Source organism: Pseudorasbora parva, chromosome 6, assembly GCF_024679245.1.
Source record: "Pseudorasbora parva isolate DD20220531a chromosome 6, ASM2467924v1, whole genome shotgun sequence".
Lineage (NCBI taxonomy): Eukaryota > Metazoa > Chordata > Actinopteri > Cypriniformes > Gobionidae > Pseudorasbora > Pseudorasbora parva.
In genome coordinates, this window is record NC_090177.1 from 47,887,122 (window position 1) to 47,904,365 (window position 17,244).

Sequence of the window (17,244 nt, forward strand, 5' to 3'; positions counted from 1 at the left end):
GACACCAAAAATGGTGACTCTGTCCTTCAGTGATTCTGCTTGTTATCATCAGGTGTCTTCACTAATGGTCAATCATCACTTAATTAATCTCTTAATTATCTCATTACCTTTAACACTTCTTCAGAGTTACTTTTAACACTCTTGAGTGTGGAGCCAAATAAACTCTGAGGAGAGTTAATTTAACACTGGAGTTTTTGCTGTGCAGCTCTCCAGAACAGGCTTAAGGACTTGGCGTGGATGGTGGTCATGAGATCCTCCCGGTCAGGGCGGTTATGCACTCCAGAGGCATGGCCAAAAATCCCACCTGCCCACGGTTCGGGTGTAAATCCCCGGAGACCGTCTACCATCTGCTCTGGGAGTGCTGTGCTGCGCGGGACCTGTGGGCCAGGGCCGGCCCCGTTTTTCCCGTGCCTGCCAGCTGGTGGGGCCCAGGTGGATTACAAGTTAGCCATCCTATGGGTGACACAGGGCCTAAAAGCCCTAACAACGCAAGAATTTGCATCGCTCTGGCTCACCCTTAACCTGATAAAGGATGCCATCTGGGTCACCAGAAACCTGCTGGTGGGGAAACGCGTAACGGTCCCCCTTTACGCGAGTGAGCATCCGGGGACTGCATATTAAATTGATTTTTGGCACATGGAGCCGGAACCGGGGCTTGCTCCGTCCACTCCACGCATCGACCTGGTATTGCAGTGCCTCCAGGAACGGTGTGCTTCCCCTTTTTGGGGACTGCGAATTGTTGTGACTAATAGAAGAACCAACAACACCACTGGAATTTTGTCAGAGAATACAGAAATACGCTGGAAGCGCATACAGAATGACAATGAGGTGTCGCAACGATGACCGTGCCACAGAGAAAGCAGCAAGCTGCGGTCATATGAGCATAGGGAAAAAAGAAGAACAAAAGTGTCGGTTGCCGGCCGGCTGACTCATCACCGTCACAGCACGTTTTTTGATGTCCCTCTTATTTGAGAGTCTTTACCAACGAGCTGATGAGTCGAATCAGGGGTTTGTGTTGGATGGATTAGGGACACCTGATTCAAATCAAGGTCACGCACGCACGCAGCAGTCAAGCAATGGAAGGTGCCCCGTCCTTCCTTTTCTTGGGGGAGGGGAAGGTCACCGTGTTTGAGGATGGCGAAGGGGGATAGGGCGCCTCTGCCTGGAGGCCAGGCAACTCATACTTACCTGGCAGGGGAGACACCATGATCAGGAAGGTGGTTCACCCAGGGCAAGGCTCGGCCATTGCACTCCGGTTGTGCTGACCCCTGCGAATTCCCCAAATGTGGGAATCTCGACTGCATAATTTATGGTAGTGGGGGACTGCGTTCGCGCTCTCCCCTGTACACACTGGTTAAAAGCAGATAGCGTGGAGGGAAAAAGCGTGCGGTTCTTGACGCTTGTGGTGCCGCCCACTGCCCCAAAGGGTGAAGTTGCACCAGTTTTGTTATGTTTCTGTCTCTTTCTGCTGTGTCAGCCAGTGACCCGGAGAGTTCAGAGAACTGAACTGCGTTTGTTTTCATCGAGGTTGTCGAAACCTGCGACCGGTTTGCCGAATGTGGTTTTTCCCACAAACTTTGATATTCAACGGACGAGTTGATTGACAGCAGTGGTCCCAAAGGCAAAGTTGTTCGGATGGAGGTTTTCTGTCGTATGGTACGACTGTCTCGTGCGCGTGCTGTGAAAAAGCACGCGACATACGTTCGCCTATAGCCGCTCTCATGTTGTTGCTTTTTCATTTTAAAGCGCCACTAGGTGGCCATTCACCGCGTCCTTTCTCGCCTGACCCCAGACTGAGCCCGTGCACGGGTGTACCGGCTTGGGTGAAATTGTCTCGTTCCGTCCAAGAGCTATAGCCGTTCTAGCAGACCCCGCCTCGCCCAGCCCGTAGGTTTCGGCCTGCCGCCGCCAAGCTGAATCGAAATTCCCACTTTTTTTCCGATCTGGACGGACAGTCAGACTCCAGAGAATCTTTCTGCACTGGTTTGGGCCAGATCGGGCAAAAGACCTAGGACTAGTGTGCAAAAGTAGGTTTTTCACAAAATCCCAAATACCCGAAAATTTCGCCAGCGCAACCTTCGAATCCGAGGCATGCGTCTCGCTCGGCTCGAGCCAAGGATTCCGATGATATAAGACACTTGGTTCTGCAGCGTGCGGTTTGGGAGCTACGAGCCATTTCGTGCCGGGCCCATCGGGGGGCCAGCCTTGGTGATGTTGTAGAGCGAGTGGCTAGTACCATCCCTCAAAGTTTCAGGTCTCTACGACGTAAGGCCTTTGCCAACCCTCCCCCCCTCACCGCTTCCCAGATGGGCGTCGCCTTTGCCGGCTCCCCTGCCGCTGCGTCATTGTGTCATCGCTTCTCGGCCTTTTGGCTAAGATCAAGTGGTCTGGTCTTACGGTTGAGACAGCGATCGCCTCTTGTGGGACCTTTGTCTTGTGTGTTGCTTGTCACACGGGACATACAGCCTTCAGGAGGTACATTGACAAGCGGCTTTTAATTGACGAATCGTTTCTACGAGGACTCTTCTTGTTTTAAGGTAAGCAGGTTTTAATTAATTTATCTATTTATTGTATTAATTTATTGTTTTAGCCGCCGCTTGCTGGTGGTGCCTCCAACATGTCGGCTGCTCGTGCCGGCGTGAGGAGGCACCACAGCGTGCGTTTTAAATTCAAAGCAAAAGAGGATGGAACTCTCCTGGCGATGTCCAGACTGGATTTCTCCAGGAAGTTCATCCAACAAATTCTTGGTTTTAAGGCTCCGGACATAAACTGCTTGTTGACTCTGCCCCTGAATCATGGCTTTGATGTAAGTTTTGCTTCAGCTTCCTTATTAAATACTTTTTGGTCTCGTTTTGAAATGTGTAAAGCCAATTTTTCCATGTTCACTGTGGAAAAACTGACTGATAATTCACTGAAAGTTGTGATTATCAGGATGTTTAATGAAACAGTAAGTGGAGAGGACATTTCTGTGTGGTTGGCAAGATATTGCTCTATTCGCGGACAACCAGTCAAGGTTTTAGACGAAGACGGTATCTGGAGCTGTGCGTGGAGAGTGCCCATCAAACAATGGGCAGATCCCAACAGCTACCATGGCCTGAGTCAAATTCCTTCAATGATTGTGTTGGGAGAGAATAGAGGCTACATCCATTACCAAGGGATGCCCAAGCTATGCCGCAAGTGTGGCCAACTTGGACATCTCGCCGAGGCATGTCAAGAAGTAGTGTGCAGGAAGTGCAGAGAAATTGGGCACATTTTTGAGGAGTGCAAAAATGGCAGAAAGTGCAACCTTTGTGGAGAATCATCCCATCTCTACAGAGATTGCCCTAAAAGTTTTGCCAACAAATTAAAGAGCAACAAAATGGCCGCCCCACCAAAAGAACAAACGATTGAGGAGGCGGGCCCCGAGGTATTGGCGGGAAATTCAAATCCTCAGCCAGCCTCGGGGATTGGACAGGAAGGAGAAAGTGGGGCGGCCACAGGGGCGGAGTCAAACATGGCAGTTGATCAGGGGGAGGAAGCCACTCCTCCAAATGAAAATGAAGACAAAATGGAGGACGAAGAGGAGGAAACGGCTTCCTCCCTACAAACAGTTTCGGAGCTAAGTGTGGTGGACAGTGGGAGTGAAACTGATTGTTCTCTCCCAAATGCTCAAGTGCAGAAAAGGTCTGCGAGATCTCCTCTGTTTCTGACAGAGGAGAAAAGGCTGAGGGCAGCGCATCGGCTAGATAGTTCCTCTTCGGAAGATCTAGACCGTATGTGGCCCGCAGAATCTCCAAATGAAGTCTCTTTTCTGCATATTAAGCTAAGAACATCGTCGCCAAAGGAACTGCAAGAGGTTCACTCTGCAGATTCGGAGGCGGCGAGCATTTGCCCTCCTGATCCCAGTTTTTCTGGGGAAAAGGAAAGGCAGGTGCAACAAGAAATAACATGATTTTAATTTGATTTCTGTAGTCTCTTTCTTGTTTTAAATGTCTCACACCCTTTTAACTATACTGCTCATGGCTCTCACTATCTCCACCATAAATGTGAGAAGTGTGAGGAGCAATATACGAGCACAGAGTACTCTATCCTATCTAAAATCTTTTAAGTCAGATGTGTTTTTATTGCAAGAATGTGGTCTGCCCTTTTTAACAAATTACAAGAAGTGGGAGGAGCTTTGGACCCCAGGACGTTCCATATGGAGTGGGTCCAATTTTAACAAAAATGATGGTGTTGCTATTTTAATCAAAAATCCTAATATTCTGGTGAAGGGCTGCACCGTGGTGAGGGATGGGCGGGCAATTTTAACAAATCTGACCTTTTTAGATAGGGATTTCAAGGTTTTAAATGTGTATGGTTTTACTGAAAAAAATGAGAGGTATGAGCTTTTAGAAGATTTGCAGCCTCACATGCTAGGGAGGGACCCCCTAATAGTAGCTGGGGATTTTAATTGTGTTTTAAATCAGAAAGATAGGAAAAGGGTAGGGGATGATTTTAAAGTAGATAAAACTTCGGTTTTATTAAAAAAAATAGTTAATGATTTTAAACTAACTGACTGTTTTAAGGAGATGCATCCAAGAGAGGAGGGCTTCACCTGGGTCAGTGGTGATGGTGCTAGAGCCTCTCGTATTGATTTTGTTTTTACTCGCAATTGTCCACCAATGGATGCTACATTGACTCCCTTGCACTTTTCAGATCACGCTATGCTTTCGTGCACCCTTTCACTTCCCACAGACTTGACGGTAGGGAGGGGAATATGGAAGCTGAACTGCTCCCTGTTGCAAGATGAGACCATTGTCAAAGAATACAGGGAGCAGTTCAGCCAATGGCAGACTTTACAAGACTTTTTTGACTCACGAGCACAGTGGTGGGAAATGGTGAAGGGTAGGACAAGACTTTTTTTTAGACAGAAGGGGAAAAAAAAGAAAGAAAAAGAAACAAGACGCATAGTGGGGCTGCAACAGAGACTACAGAGATATTTTAATCTTTTAAATAGTGGAATCGATTTTAGTGAAGAAATAAAAGCGGTCAAAAATGAAATGTCTGTTTTAGAAAAGGAAAGGAATAAGGGAGTGATTTTAAGAAGTAAAGAGAGAGAACTGGAAGAAGGGGAAAAGTGTACACGTTACTTTTTTAAAAAAGTTATAGCAAAGGGAGGAACCATGACAAAATTAAAAACAAAAGGAGGGGAGGTTAAAAACACAAAAGAAATTGGAAGAGTGGTGGAAAATTTTTATGGGAGCCTATATGAGGAAAAGAAAGTGCAAGCTGCAATCATGGATGAAGTTTTAAGTACCCTGGAAAATAAGATAAATGAAAATGCTGACTTTTTAACTATAGATTTTAATGTCCTAGAAATGACGAAAGTTTTAAAGAGTTTTAAGAAGGGGAAGTCCCCAGGAATTGATGGACTTCCCGTAGAATTTTATGACAAATTTTGGGACATTTTAGTGCACGAACTGTTGACGGTTTTTAAAGAATTTGATAGACACGACAGACTCCCGGACAGTTTTAGAACAGGGATAGTGACACTCTTACATAAAATAGACGACAAGACAGACTTAAAAAATTGGCGACCGATCACTCTTTTTAGTAAATTATTATCTGGACGGATGTCGCAAGTTTTAGAGGACGTGATCCACCCGGATCAAGCTTGTGCGGTGCCCGGGAGAAAGATCACGGACAGCCTGATATTGATTAGAGATGCTATCTGTTTTGCGAGAGACAGAAATATTCGGCTAGTAGTCCTAAATCTAGATTTTGAAAAAGCCTTTGATCGGGTCTCGCACCAATACCTTTTTAAGGTATTGCAAAAAATGGGGTTCCCTGGGAGGTTTTTAGCATGGGTGGGACTGCTATACAGAGATATATCCAGCAGAATTATGGTAAATGGGAACTTGACAAAAGCGATAAATGTTCGCAGTGGCGTTCGTCAAGGGTGTCCGTTATCCCCACTCTTGTATGTGGCCTGTATTGAGCCATTGGCACAACTCTTGAGAAGGGATAAATGGATCAATGGACTGGACATACCTGGGACTGGAGGACTGACAGCGACCTGTGTTTTATATATGGACGACGTAACCCTTTTAGCTACTGACGTTTTATCTGTACGAAGAGCAATGGACTTGACTGACTGGTACGGTCGGGCCTCGGGCGCCAGACTAAACAGGAATAAGTCCGAGGCCCAGCTCTTCGGGCCGTGGGGGGACGTAGACATAGGAAGACTGGACGTAAATTTTAAACAAACTGATATTAAGGTTTTAGGTATTAAATTTGACAAAGAGGGAGGTGGACAGAACAATTGGGCTGACGCATTAGGGAAAGTCAGGAAAAGATTGGGGTTTTGGGGACTGAGGACTTTGACACTTGAAGGCAAGGTTTTAATATATAAAGCAGTGATCTTACCTTTGTTCTTATTGTTGTGTTCTGTTTTTATTCCCCCCAGATCTTTTATTTTAGGTGTGGAGAGGGCGGTCTTTTATTTCTTCTGGGGGTCCAAATGGGAGAGACTTAAAAGAGAGGTGGTAAAGAAGAGAAAAGAGAATGGTGGGAAGGGCCTCCCAGACCCCCACCTGTTTTTAACCAGCCGTTTTACCGCACTGCACATCAAATATGCTTTGACCCCATCCAGAGAAAACAAGACAGCAGCCATGGCTCGATTCTGGATGGGGTCCTATTTAAGAACTTTAAAGATTTTAGCAGTTGATTTAAAAACCCCAGTGTCTTTTAATCTCCCGAAACATTACTGTTTTATCAAGACATTTTTAAAGAAACACTTTTTAGAAACAGAAGATGTGACGATTTTAACTAACCATAAGTCTCTTATCTCTCTTGTGCAGGATCGAGAAAAGGTGAGCCCAGTTCCAGGCCTCACGCCAAGTGAGGCCAAAGAAGTTTGGAGGAACGTTGCCCACCCAGCTCTCCAGAACAGGCTTAAGGACTTGGCGTGGATGGTGGCTCATGAGATCCTCCCGGTCAGGGCGGTTATGCACTCCAGAGGCATGGCCAAAAATCCCACCTGCCCACGGTCCGGGTGTAAATCCCCGGAGACCGTCTACCATCTGCTCTGGGAGTGCGGTGCTGCGCGGGACCTGTGGGCCAGGGCCGGCCCCCTGTTTTTCCCGTGCCTGCCAGCGGGTGGGGCCCAGGTGGATTACAAGCTCGCCATCCTAGGGGTGGGTCAGGGCCTAAAAGCCCTAACAACACAAGAATTTGCATCGCTCTGGCTCACCCTTAACCTGATAAAGGATGCCATCTGGGTCACCAGAAACCTGCTGGTGGGGAAACGCGTGACGGTCCCCCTCCACGCGAGCGAGCAGAGGATAAGATCAGCGCTGCAGGGTGGGCCGCACGTCGTTATTCGGATGGGGGGGCCGAGGCCACACGAGAAGGTCCCGGCCACCACCGACCTTGGCCGCCCGTAGATGCACCCTCACCACTCTGGCTACGGGAACAGCGGGCCAGCGGGCCGGAGGAGAGGGGATCTCCGCTGGGCTCTGGAAGCGAGGAGTCTTGAGCCTGTTCTGGAGAACTGGAGTGAATGGACATGTTTTTTAGGGGCTCACCCTCGATCCTTTACAAGAGATGAAGTTTTAATTGTCACGTTTTAGTCTGTTTTATCATGAATATATTTATTGTTTTCATTCATTTTATCCCTCTTTTAACACCACACTGACATACATGGACTTTTACACAACACATCAACTGATTTTAACAAAATATTGTCTTGTGTTTTAATCGGTGTAACTATGTATTTTTATTTTTTAAAACAAGAAAAAAAGAAATGTGTGGCATAAATATGAAAATGAATTGAAATCAATATGAAAAAATGTAACAATAAAACTTTTCGAAAGAAAAAAAAAAAAATCTGTTCTTATCAGTTTAATATCTGATACGTCCCCTATCCGGGGACTGCATATTAAATTGATTTTTGGCACATGGAGCCGGAACCGGGGCTTGCTCCGTCCACTCCACGCATCGACCTGGTATTCCAGTGCCTCCAGGAACGGTGTGCTTCCCCTTTTTGGGGACTGCGAATTGTTGTGACTAATAGAAGAACCAACAACACCACTGGAATTTTGTCAGAGAATACAGAAATACGCAGGAAGCGCATACAGAATGACGATGAGGTGACGCAACGATGACCGTGCCACAGAGAAAGCAGCAAGCTGCGGTCATATGAGCATAGGGAAAAAAGAAGAACAAAAGCGTCGGTTGCCGGCCGGCTGACTCATCACCGTCACAGCACGTTTTTTGATGTCCCTCTTATTTGAGAGTCTTTACCAACGAGCTGATGAGTCGAATCAGGGGTTTGTGTTGGATGGATTAGGGACACCTGATTCAAATCAAGGTCACGCACGCACGCAGCAGTCAAGCAATGGAAGGTGCCCCGTCCTTCCTTTTCTTGGGGGAGGGGAAGGTCACCGTGTTTGAGGATGGCGAAGGGGGATAGGGCGCCTCTGCCTGGAGGCCAGGCAACTCATACTTACCTGGCAGGGGAGACACCATGATCAGGAAGGTGGTTCACCCAGGGCGAGGCTCGGCCATTGCACTCCGGTTGTGCTGACCCCTGCGAATTCCCCAAATGTGGGAATCTCGACTGCATAATTTATGGTAGTGGGGGACTGCGTTCGCGCTCTCCCCTGTACACACTGGTTAAAAGCAGATAGCGTGGAGGGAAAAAGCGTGCGGTTCTTGACGCTTGTGGCGCCGCCCACTGCCCCAAAGGGTGAAGTTGCACCAGTTTTGTTATGTTTCTGTCTCTTTCTGCTGTGTCAGCCAGTGACCCGGAGAGTTCAGAGAACTGAACTGCGTTTGTTTTCATCGAGGTTGTCGAAACCTGCGACCGGTTTGCCGAATGTGGTTTTTCCCACAAACTTTGATATTCAACGGACGAGTTGATTGACAGCAGTGGTCCCAAAGGCAAAGTTGTTCGGATGGAGGTTTTCTGTCGTATGGTACGACTGTCTCGTGCGCGTGCTGTGAAAAAGCACGCGACATACGTTCGCCTATAGCCGCTCTCATGTTGTTGCTTTTTCATTTTAAAGCGCCACTAGGTGGCCATTCACCGCGTCCTTTCTCGCCTGACCCCAGACTGAGCCCGTGCACGGGTGTACCGGCTTGGCTTGGGTGAAATTGTCTCGTTCCGTCCAAGAGCTATAGCCGTTCTAGCAGACCCCGCCTCGCCCAGCCCGTAGGTTTCGGCCTGCCGCCGCCAAGCTGAATCGAAATTCCCACTTTTTTTCCGATCTGGACGGACAGTCAGACTCCAGAGAATCTTTCTGCACTGGTTTGGGCCAGATCGGGCAAAAGACCTAGGACTAGTGTGCAAAAGTAGGTTTTTCACAAAATCCCAAATACCCGAAAATTTCGCCAGCGCAACCTTCGAATCCGAGGCATGCGTCTCGCTCGGCTCGAGCCAAGGATTCCGATGATATAAGACACTTGGTTCTGCGGCGTGCGGTTTGGGAGCTACGAGCCATTTCGTGCCGGGCCCATCGGGGGGCCAGCCTTGGTGATGTTGTAGAGCGAGTGGCTAGTACCATCCCTCAAAGTTTCAGGTCTCTACGACGTAAGGCCTTTGCCAACCCTCCCCCCCTCACCGCTTCCCAGATGGGCGTCGCCTTTGCCGGCTCCCCTGCCGCTGCGTCATTGTGTCATCGCTTCTCGGCCTTTTGGCTAAGATCAAGTGTCTTGTCAGAAGGTTGAGACTGCGATCGCCTCTTGGAGGTTTCCCGGCTTGGGTTTTTTGATAACACAGGCCTCCAACTTCCAGGAGGTACATTGGAAAACCCCTTTTAAGCAACGTCTTGCTGGTTCAAGAAATTTTAAGGTAAGATTTTAGTATTTTTTGTGTTTTAGTTATTTATTGTTAATTCTTTTAAGGTTTTTGCTTTTAGGAGCTGTTGGTGCCTCTACCATGTCGGCTGCTCGTGCCGGCATGCGGAGGCACCACAGCGTTCGCTTTTTATTCAAAGAGGCAAATGGTAAGCTCCTGGGGATGTCACGGCTGGACTTCTCCAGGAAGCTAATCCAGAAAGCTCTCAATTTTAAAGCAACTGAATTGAACTGTTTAATGAGTCTGCCACTGAACAAGGGTTTTGATGTAAGTTTTAGATCCGCTTCCCTGTTACAAGATTTCTGGCAACGATTTGCGGAATGTAAGACCCAGTTTTCCATGTTCAATGTTGAGAAGCTTTCTGACAATTCCCTTAAAACAGTTATTGTTAGAATGTTCAATGAAACAGTGAGTGGAGATGATATTGTTGTATGGCTGGGTAGATTTTGCACGGTTCGAAGTCAGCCGGTCAGGGTGCTTGACGAGGACGGAATCTGGAATTGCGCTTGGAGAGTTCCCATTAAACAGTGGGAAGATCCAAGCGGATTCCAGGGTCTAAGTCATTTACCCTCAATGATTGTGTTGGGAGAGAACCGTGGCTACATTCACTACCAGGGAATGCCCAAATTGTGCAGGAAGTGTGGGAAAATGGGACACCTTGCTGAAGCATGCCAAGAAATTGTTTGTGGGAAATGTAGAGAAATTGGTCATATCTTTGAAGAATGTACCAATGGCAGACGGTGCAACCTCTGTGGGGAAACCAACCATTTCTACAGAGATTGCCCTAAAAGCTTTGCCAACAAACTGAAAAGTAACAAAATGGCCGCCCCACAACAAGAGCAAATGGAAGAACAAAGGGAAGAGGTGGAGCCTGAGGATTTGGCGGGAATTTTAAATTCTCAGCCATCCTCAGGCATTGGACAAGAAAGAGGAAGTGGGGCGGCCACAGGGGCGGAGCCAAGTTTTAAACCAAGGGAGGAAGTTGTTACCCAACAAGATGAAATTGAAAAGGATATGGAGGAGGAAGAGGAAGAGGATGGAACAACTTCCTCCTTATATACTGTTTCAGAGGTGGATAGTGAGAGCGAAACGGATTGTTCACTCCCCAATGCTCAAGTGCAAAAAAGGACTGCGAGATCTCCTCTGTCACAAACAGAGGAGAAAAGGCTGCGGGCAGCGCATCGGCTAGATAGTTCCACTTCGGAAGATCTAGACCGTATGTGGCCCGCAGGCTCTCCCAATGAAGTTTCTTTTCTGCATATCAAGCTGAGATCATCGTCACCTAAAGAGCCACAAGAGATTTTCTCTGTGGATTCTGAAGTGGCGAGCATTTGCCCTCCTGATCCCAGTCCTTCTGGGGAAAAGGAGATGCAAATGCCACAGGAAATAACATGATTTTAATGTAACTTTCTGTAGTCTTTTTTTCTTTTAAATGCTTGTATTTTTAACCATACTGCTCATGGCCCTCACTATCTCTACTATCAATGTGAGAAGTGTGAGGTCTCCTCTTCGAGCACAGAATATTTTATCAAATTTAACTAATTTTAAGTCAGACATTTATTTATTGCAAGAGTGTGCTCTGCCTTTTTTAACAAACTACAGGAGATGGCAGGAGCTTTGGACCCCAGGACCTTCCATTTGGAGTGGATCCAATTTTAACAAAAACGACGGTGTTGCTATTTTAATAAAAAATCCCAACATCTTGGTGAAGGGCAGCACTGTGGTGAGGGATGGGCGGGCAATTTTAGTTAATCTGACGTTTTTAGGTAAGGATTTTAATGTTTTAAATGTGTATGGTTTTACAGAAAAAAATGAGAGATACAAGCTTTTAGAAGATTTGCAGCCCCACATGTTAGGTAGGGCTCCCCTAGTGGTAGCAGGTGATTTTAATTGTGTTTTAACAAAAAAAGATAGGAAAAGGGTAGGAGAGGATTTTAAGGTCGACAAGACATCGGTTTTATTAAATAAATTGGTCAAAGATTTTAAGTTAGTCGACTGTTTTAAAATAATGCATCAGAGAGAGGAGGGCTTCACCTGGTTCAGTGGTGATGGTGCCAGAGCCTCTCGTATCGACTATATTTTTACAAGGGACTGCCCGCCAACCGATGCAACATTGACCCCCCTTTTCTTCACTGACCACATGATGGTCACCTGCACCCTTTCACTACCCACGGGTGTGACAGTAGGGGGAGGGCTGTGGAAGCTGAACTGCTCCCTATTAGAAGATGAGGAAGTGGTTCGAGAGTATAGGGAGCAGTTCAGTGAATGGCAGACCCTCCAAGACTTTTTCGACTCACGAGCACAGTGGTGGGAGATGGTGAAACAAAGGACAGGACATTTTTTTAGAAAAATAGGAAAGAAAAAAAAGAATAAAGAAAAAAGACGCATGATGGGGCTGCAAAAAAGACTGCAGAGATATTTTAACCTTTTAAATAGTGGAATGGATTTTACAGAAGAAATAAAAGAAATAAAAAAAGAAATGTCAGTTTTGTCTGAAGCTCGAGGCAAAGGTGTCATTTTAAGATGTAAGGAGAAAGAGATAGAAGAAGGGGAGAAGTGTACTAGATATTTTTTTAAAAAGACTATTGCACGGGGAGGGTCAATGACCACTTTAAAAACTTTTAGCGGGAGGGAGGTAAATACCATTGAAGAGATTTTGGGGGAAATTGAACATTTTTATGGTAATTTATATAGTCAAAAAGAGGTACACAGTGACATCCTAGAGGAAGTTTTAAGTTTTTTAGACAAAAAGGTTAAGAGTCCAGATGTGCTTTTATCCCAGGATTTTACTATTTTAGAAATGCAAAAATCTTTAAAAGGTTTTAAAAAGGGGAAGTCCCCAGGCATGGATGGACTTCCCTTTGAGTTTTATTTGACTTTCTGGGACATTTTAGTACATGATTTACTGACTGTTTTTAAGGAATTTGAGACTCTAGACAGACTTCCAGACAGCTTTAGAATAGGGATAGTTTCTTTACTACAAAAAAAAGGAGACAAGACTGACTTACGGAATTGGCGACCAATCACACTTTTAAATTTTGATTGTAAGATTTTTAGCAAAATTTTATCCATGCGCATGTCGACTGTTTTAGAGGACGTAATCCACCTGGATCAAGCATGCGCTGTGCCCGGAAGGAAGATCACGGACAGCCTGGTACTGATTAGAGACGCCATCTGTTATGCGAGAGACAGAAACATTCGGCTAGTAGTCCTAAATTTAGATTTTGAAAAAGCTTTTGACCGCATCTCGCACCAGTTCCTTTTTAAGGTACTGGAGAAAATGGGGTTTCCAGGGAGGTTTATAGCCTGGGTGGGACTGCTTTACAATGGTCTGGTCAGCAGGATATTGGTTAACGGGCATTTGTCCAAAGCTGTAAATATCCACAGCGGTGTTCGTCAGGGGTGTCCTTTATCTCCCCTTCTGTATGTGGCATGCATTGAGCCACTGGCACAAATCTTGAGAAGGGATAAATGGATTAAAGGACTTGACGTCCCAGGGACTGGTGGACTGACGGCGACCTGTGTTTTATATATGGACGATGTAACACTTTTAGCGACTGACCTTTTATCGGTACGAAGAGCAATGGACTTGACTGACTGGTACGGTCGGGCCTCGGGCGCCAAGCTCAACAGGAACAAGTCCGAGGCCCAGCTCTTCGGGCCGTGGGGGGACGTCGACACAGGTGAACTGGATCTGGATTTTAAAGACAATGATTTGAAAGTTTTAGGTGTAAAATTTGACAGAGAGGGTGGAGGACGGGGAAACTGGACTGACATCTTAGGGAAAGTTAGGCAAAGACTGGGGTTTTGGGGACTCAGACAGATGACAATGGAAGGGAAGGTTTTAGTTTTTAAAGCTGTAATTTTACCACTAATTTTACTTGTCTGTTCTGTTTTTAGTCCCCCAAGAAGATTCCTGGCAAACGTGGAGAGGGCGGTATTTTATTTCCTGTGGGGGTCCAAGTGGGAACGATTAAAAAGGGAGGTCGTTAAAAAAAGAAAAGAAAATGGCGGGAAAGGCCTCCCAGACCCCCACTTGTTTTTAGGCAGCCGCTTTACCGCCCTCCACATCGGATACGCACTGACCCCATCCAGAGAGAATAAAACAGCGGCCATGGCTCGTTTCTGGATGGGGTCCTACCTAAGAAGCCTAAAGATTTTACCAATTGATTTGAAAACTCCTGTGTCTTTTAATTTACCAAAAGAGTATATTTTTATCAAGAAATTTTTAAAGAAATACCTTTTAGAAATAAGTGACGTCACCATTTTAACCAACCACAAATCTCTCATCTCTCTTGTGCAGGACCGGGAAATGGTGAGTCCAGTCCCAGGCCTCACATTAAGTGAGGCCAAAGATGTTTGGAGGAACGCAGCCCACCCAGCTCTCCAGAACAGGCACAAGGACTTATCGTGGATGGTGGCTCATGAGATCCTCCCGGTCAGGGCGGTTATGCACTCCAGAGGCATGGCCAAAAACTCCATCTGCCCACGGTCCGGGTGCAACCACCCGGAGACCGTCCACCACCTGCTCTGGGAGTGCGGTGCTGCGCGGGACCTGTGGGCCAGGGCCGGCCCCCTGTTTTTCCCGTGCCTGCCAGCGGGTGGGGCCCAGGTGGACTACAAGCTCGCCATCCTGGGGGTGGGTCAGGGCATAAAAGCCCAAACATCGCAAAAATTTGCCTCGCTCTGGCTCGCCCTCAACGTTATAAAGGATGCCATCTGGGTCACCAGAAACCTGCTGGTGGGGAAACGCATGACGGTCCCCCTCCACGTGAGCGAGCAAAACATAAGATCAACACTGCAGGGAGGGCCGCATGTCGTCATTCGGATGGGGGGGCCGAGGCTGCACGAGAAGGTCCCGGCCACCACCGACCTTGGCCGCCCGTAGATGCACCCTCACCACTCTGGCTACGGGAACAGCGGGCCAGCGGGCCGGAGGAGAGGGGCTTTCCGCTGGGCCCTTGAAGCGGGGAGTCCTGAGCCTGTTCTGGAGATCTGGAGTGAATGGACTTTCTTGATAGGGACTCACCCCCGATCCTGCACAACAGAAGATTTTTAACAGAAGGATATTGTGTTTTAACTAGCTTGTATTTATTTGCTATTTATACTTTTATCCTTTTTTCTAACACCACACTGACTTGCATACATGGACTTTACACAACACACTACACTGACTGATTTTAACTAAGAATGCAAAACTGTTGGTTTTAATCTGTGTAAACATGTATGTTTAAAATGAAAGGAACTGTGAGGTTTGAATGGAAAAAAGAAATGTGTGACAATAAAACTTTTTTCGAAAGAAAAAATCTGTTCTTATCAGTTTAATATCTGATACGTCCCCTATCCGGGGACTGCATATTAAATTGATTTTTGGCACATGGAGCCGGAACCGGGGCTTGCTCCGTCCACTCCACGCATCGACCTGGTATTGCAGTGCCTCCAGGAACGGTGTGCTTCCCCTTTTTGGGGACTGCGAATTGTTGTGACTAATAGAAGAACCAACAACACCACTGGAATTTTGTCAGAGAATACAGAAATACGCAGGAAGCGCATACAGAATGACGATGAGGTGACGCAACGATGACCGTGCCACAGAGAAAGCAGCAAGCTGCGGTCATATGAGCATAGGGAAAAAAGAAGAACAAAAGCGTCGGTTGCCGGCCGGCTGACTCATCACCGTCACAGCACGTTTTTTGATGTCCCTCTTATTTGAGAGTCTTTACCAACGAGCTGATGAGTCGAATCAGGGGTTTGTGTTGGATGGATTAGGGACACCTGATTCAAATCAAGGTCACGCACGCACGCACGCAGCAGTCAAGCAATGGAAGGTGCCCCGTCCTTCCTTTTCTTGGGGGAGGGGAAGGTCACCGTGTTTGAGGATGGCGAAGGGGGATAGGGGGCCTCTGCCTGGAGGCCAGGCAACTCATACTTACCTGGCAGGGGAGACACCATGATCAGGAAGGTGGTTCACCCAGGGCGAGGCTCGGCCATTGCACTCCGGTTGTGCTGACCCCTGCGAATTCCCCAAATGTGGGAATCTCGACTGCATAATTTATGGTAGTGGGGGACTGCGTTCGCGCTCTCCCCTGTACACACTGGTTAAAAGCAGATAGCGTGGAGGGAAAAAGCGTGCGGTTCTTGACGCTTGTGGCGCCGCCCACTGCCCCAAAGGGTGAAGTTGCACCAGTTTTGTTATGTTTCTGTCTCTTTCTGCTGTGTCAGCCAGTGACCCGGAGAGTTCAGAGAACTGAACTGCGTTTGTTTTCATCGAGGTTGTCGAAACCTGCGACCGGTTTGCCGAATGTGGTTTTTCCCACAAACTTTGATATTCAACGGACGAGTTGATTGACAGCAGTGGTCCCAAAGGCAAAGTTGTTCGGATGGAGGTTTTCTGTCGTATGGTACGACTGTCTCGTGCGCGTGCTGTGAAAAAGCACGCGACATACGTTCGCCTATAGCCGCTCTCATGTTGTTGCTTTTTCATTTTAAAGCGCCACTAGGTGGCCATTCACCGCGTCCTTTCTCGCCTGACCCCAGACTGAGCCCGTGCACGGGTGTACCAGCTTGGGTGAAATTGTCTCGTTCCGTCCAAGAGCTATAGCCGTTCTAGCAGACCCCGCCTCGCCCAGCCCGTAGGTTTCGGCCTGCCAAGCTGAATCGAAATTCCCACTTTTTTTCCGATCTGGACGGACAGTCAGACTCCAGAGAATCTTTCTGCACTGGTTTGGGCCAGATCGGGCAAAAGACCTAGGACTAGTGTGCAAAAGTAGGTTTTTCACAAAATCCCAAATACCCGAAAATTTCGCCAGCGCAACCTTCGAATCCGAGGCATGCGTCTCGCTCGGCTCGAGCCAAGGATTCCGATGATATAAGACACTTGGTTCTGCGGCGTGCGGTTTGGGAGCTACGAGCCATTTCGTGCCGGGCCCATCGGGGGGCCAGCCTTGGTGATGTTGTAGAGCGAGTGGCTAGTACCATCCCTCAAAGTTTCAGGTCTCTACGACGTAAGGCCTTTGCCAACCCTCCCCCCCTCACCGCTTCCCAGATGGGCGTCGCCTTTGCCGGCTCCCCTGCCGCTGCGTCATTGTGTCATCGCTTCTCGGCCTTTTGGCTAAGATCAAGTGTCTTGTCAGAAGGTTGAGACTGCGATCGCCTCTTGGAGGTTTCCCGGCTTGGGTTTTTTGATAACACAGGCCTCCAACTTCCAGGAGGTACATTGGAAAACCCCTTTTAAGCAACGTCTTGCTGGTTCAAGAAATTTTAAGGTAAGATTTTAGTATTTTTTGTGTTTTAGTTATTTATTGTTAATTCTTTTAAGGTTTTTGCTTTTAGGAGCTGTTGGTGCCTCTACCATGTCGGCTGCTCGTGCCGGCATGCGGAGGCACCACAGCGTTCGCTTTTTATTCAAAGAGGCAAATGGTAAGCTC

At 47.4% G+C, this 17,244-nt stretch overlaps 3 non-coding genes and 3 pseudogenes across 3 annotated transcripts; all 6 read left to right on the forward strand.

The window, feature by feature from the left end:
* The first annotated feature begins 614 nt into the window (after positions 1-614).
* On the forward strand, positions 615-711 carry LOC137080124 (U2 spliceosomal RNA; annotated as a pseudogene).
* A 469-nt stretch (positions 712-1,180) lies between these two features.
* On the forward strand, positions 1,181-1,344 carry LOC137079708 (U1 spliceosomal RNA). The gene has a single exon (XR_010905652.1). It is a non-coding gene; the product is annotated as a U1 spliceosomal RNA (small nuclear RNA).
* Positions 1,345-7,817: 6,473 nt separating this feature from the next.
* Positions 7,818-7,998, forward strand: LOC137080106 (U2 spliceosomal RNA; annotated as a pseudogene).
* Positions 7,999-8,460: 462 nt separating this feature from the next.
* Positions 8,461-8,624, forward strand: LOC137080318 (U1 spliceosomal RNA). The gene has a single exon (XR_010906171.1). It is a non-coding gene; the product is annotated as a U1 spliceosomal RNA (small nuclear RNA).
* Positions 8,625-15,100: 6,476 nt separating this feature from the next.
* Positions 15,101-15,276, forward strand: LOC137080097 (U2 spliceosomal RNA; annotated as a pseudogene).
* Positions 15,277-15,742: 466 nt separating this feature from the next.
* On the forward strand, positions 15,743-15,906 carry LOC137080319 (U1 spliceosomal RNA). The gene has a single exon (XR_010906172.1). It is a non-coding gene; the product is annotated as a U1 spliceosomal RNA (small nuclear RNA).
* The last annotated feature ends 1,338 nt before the right edge of the window (positions 15,907-17,244 follow it).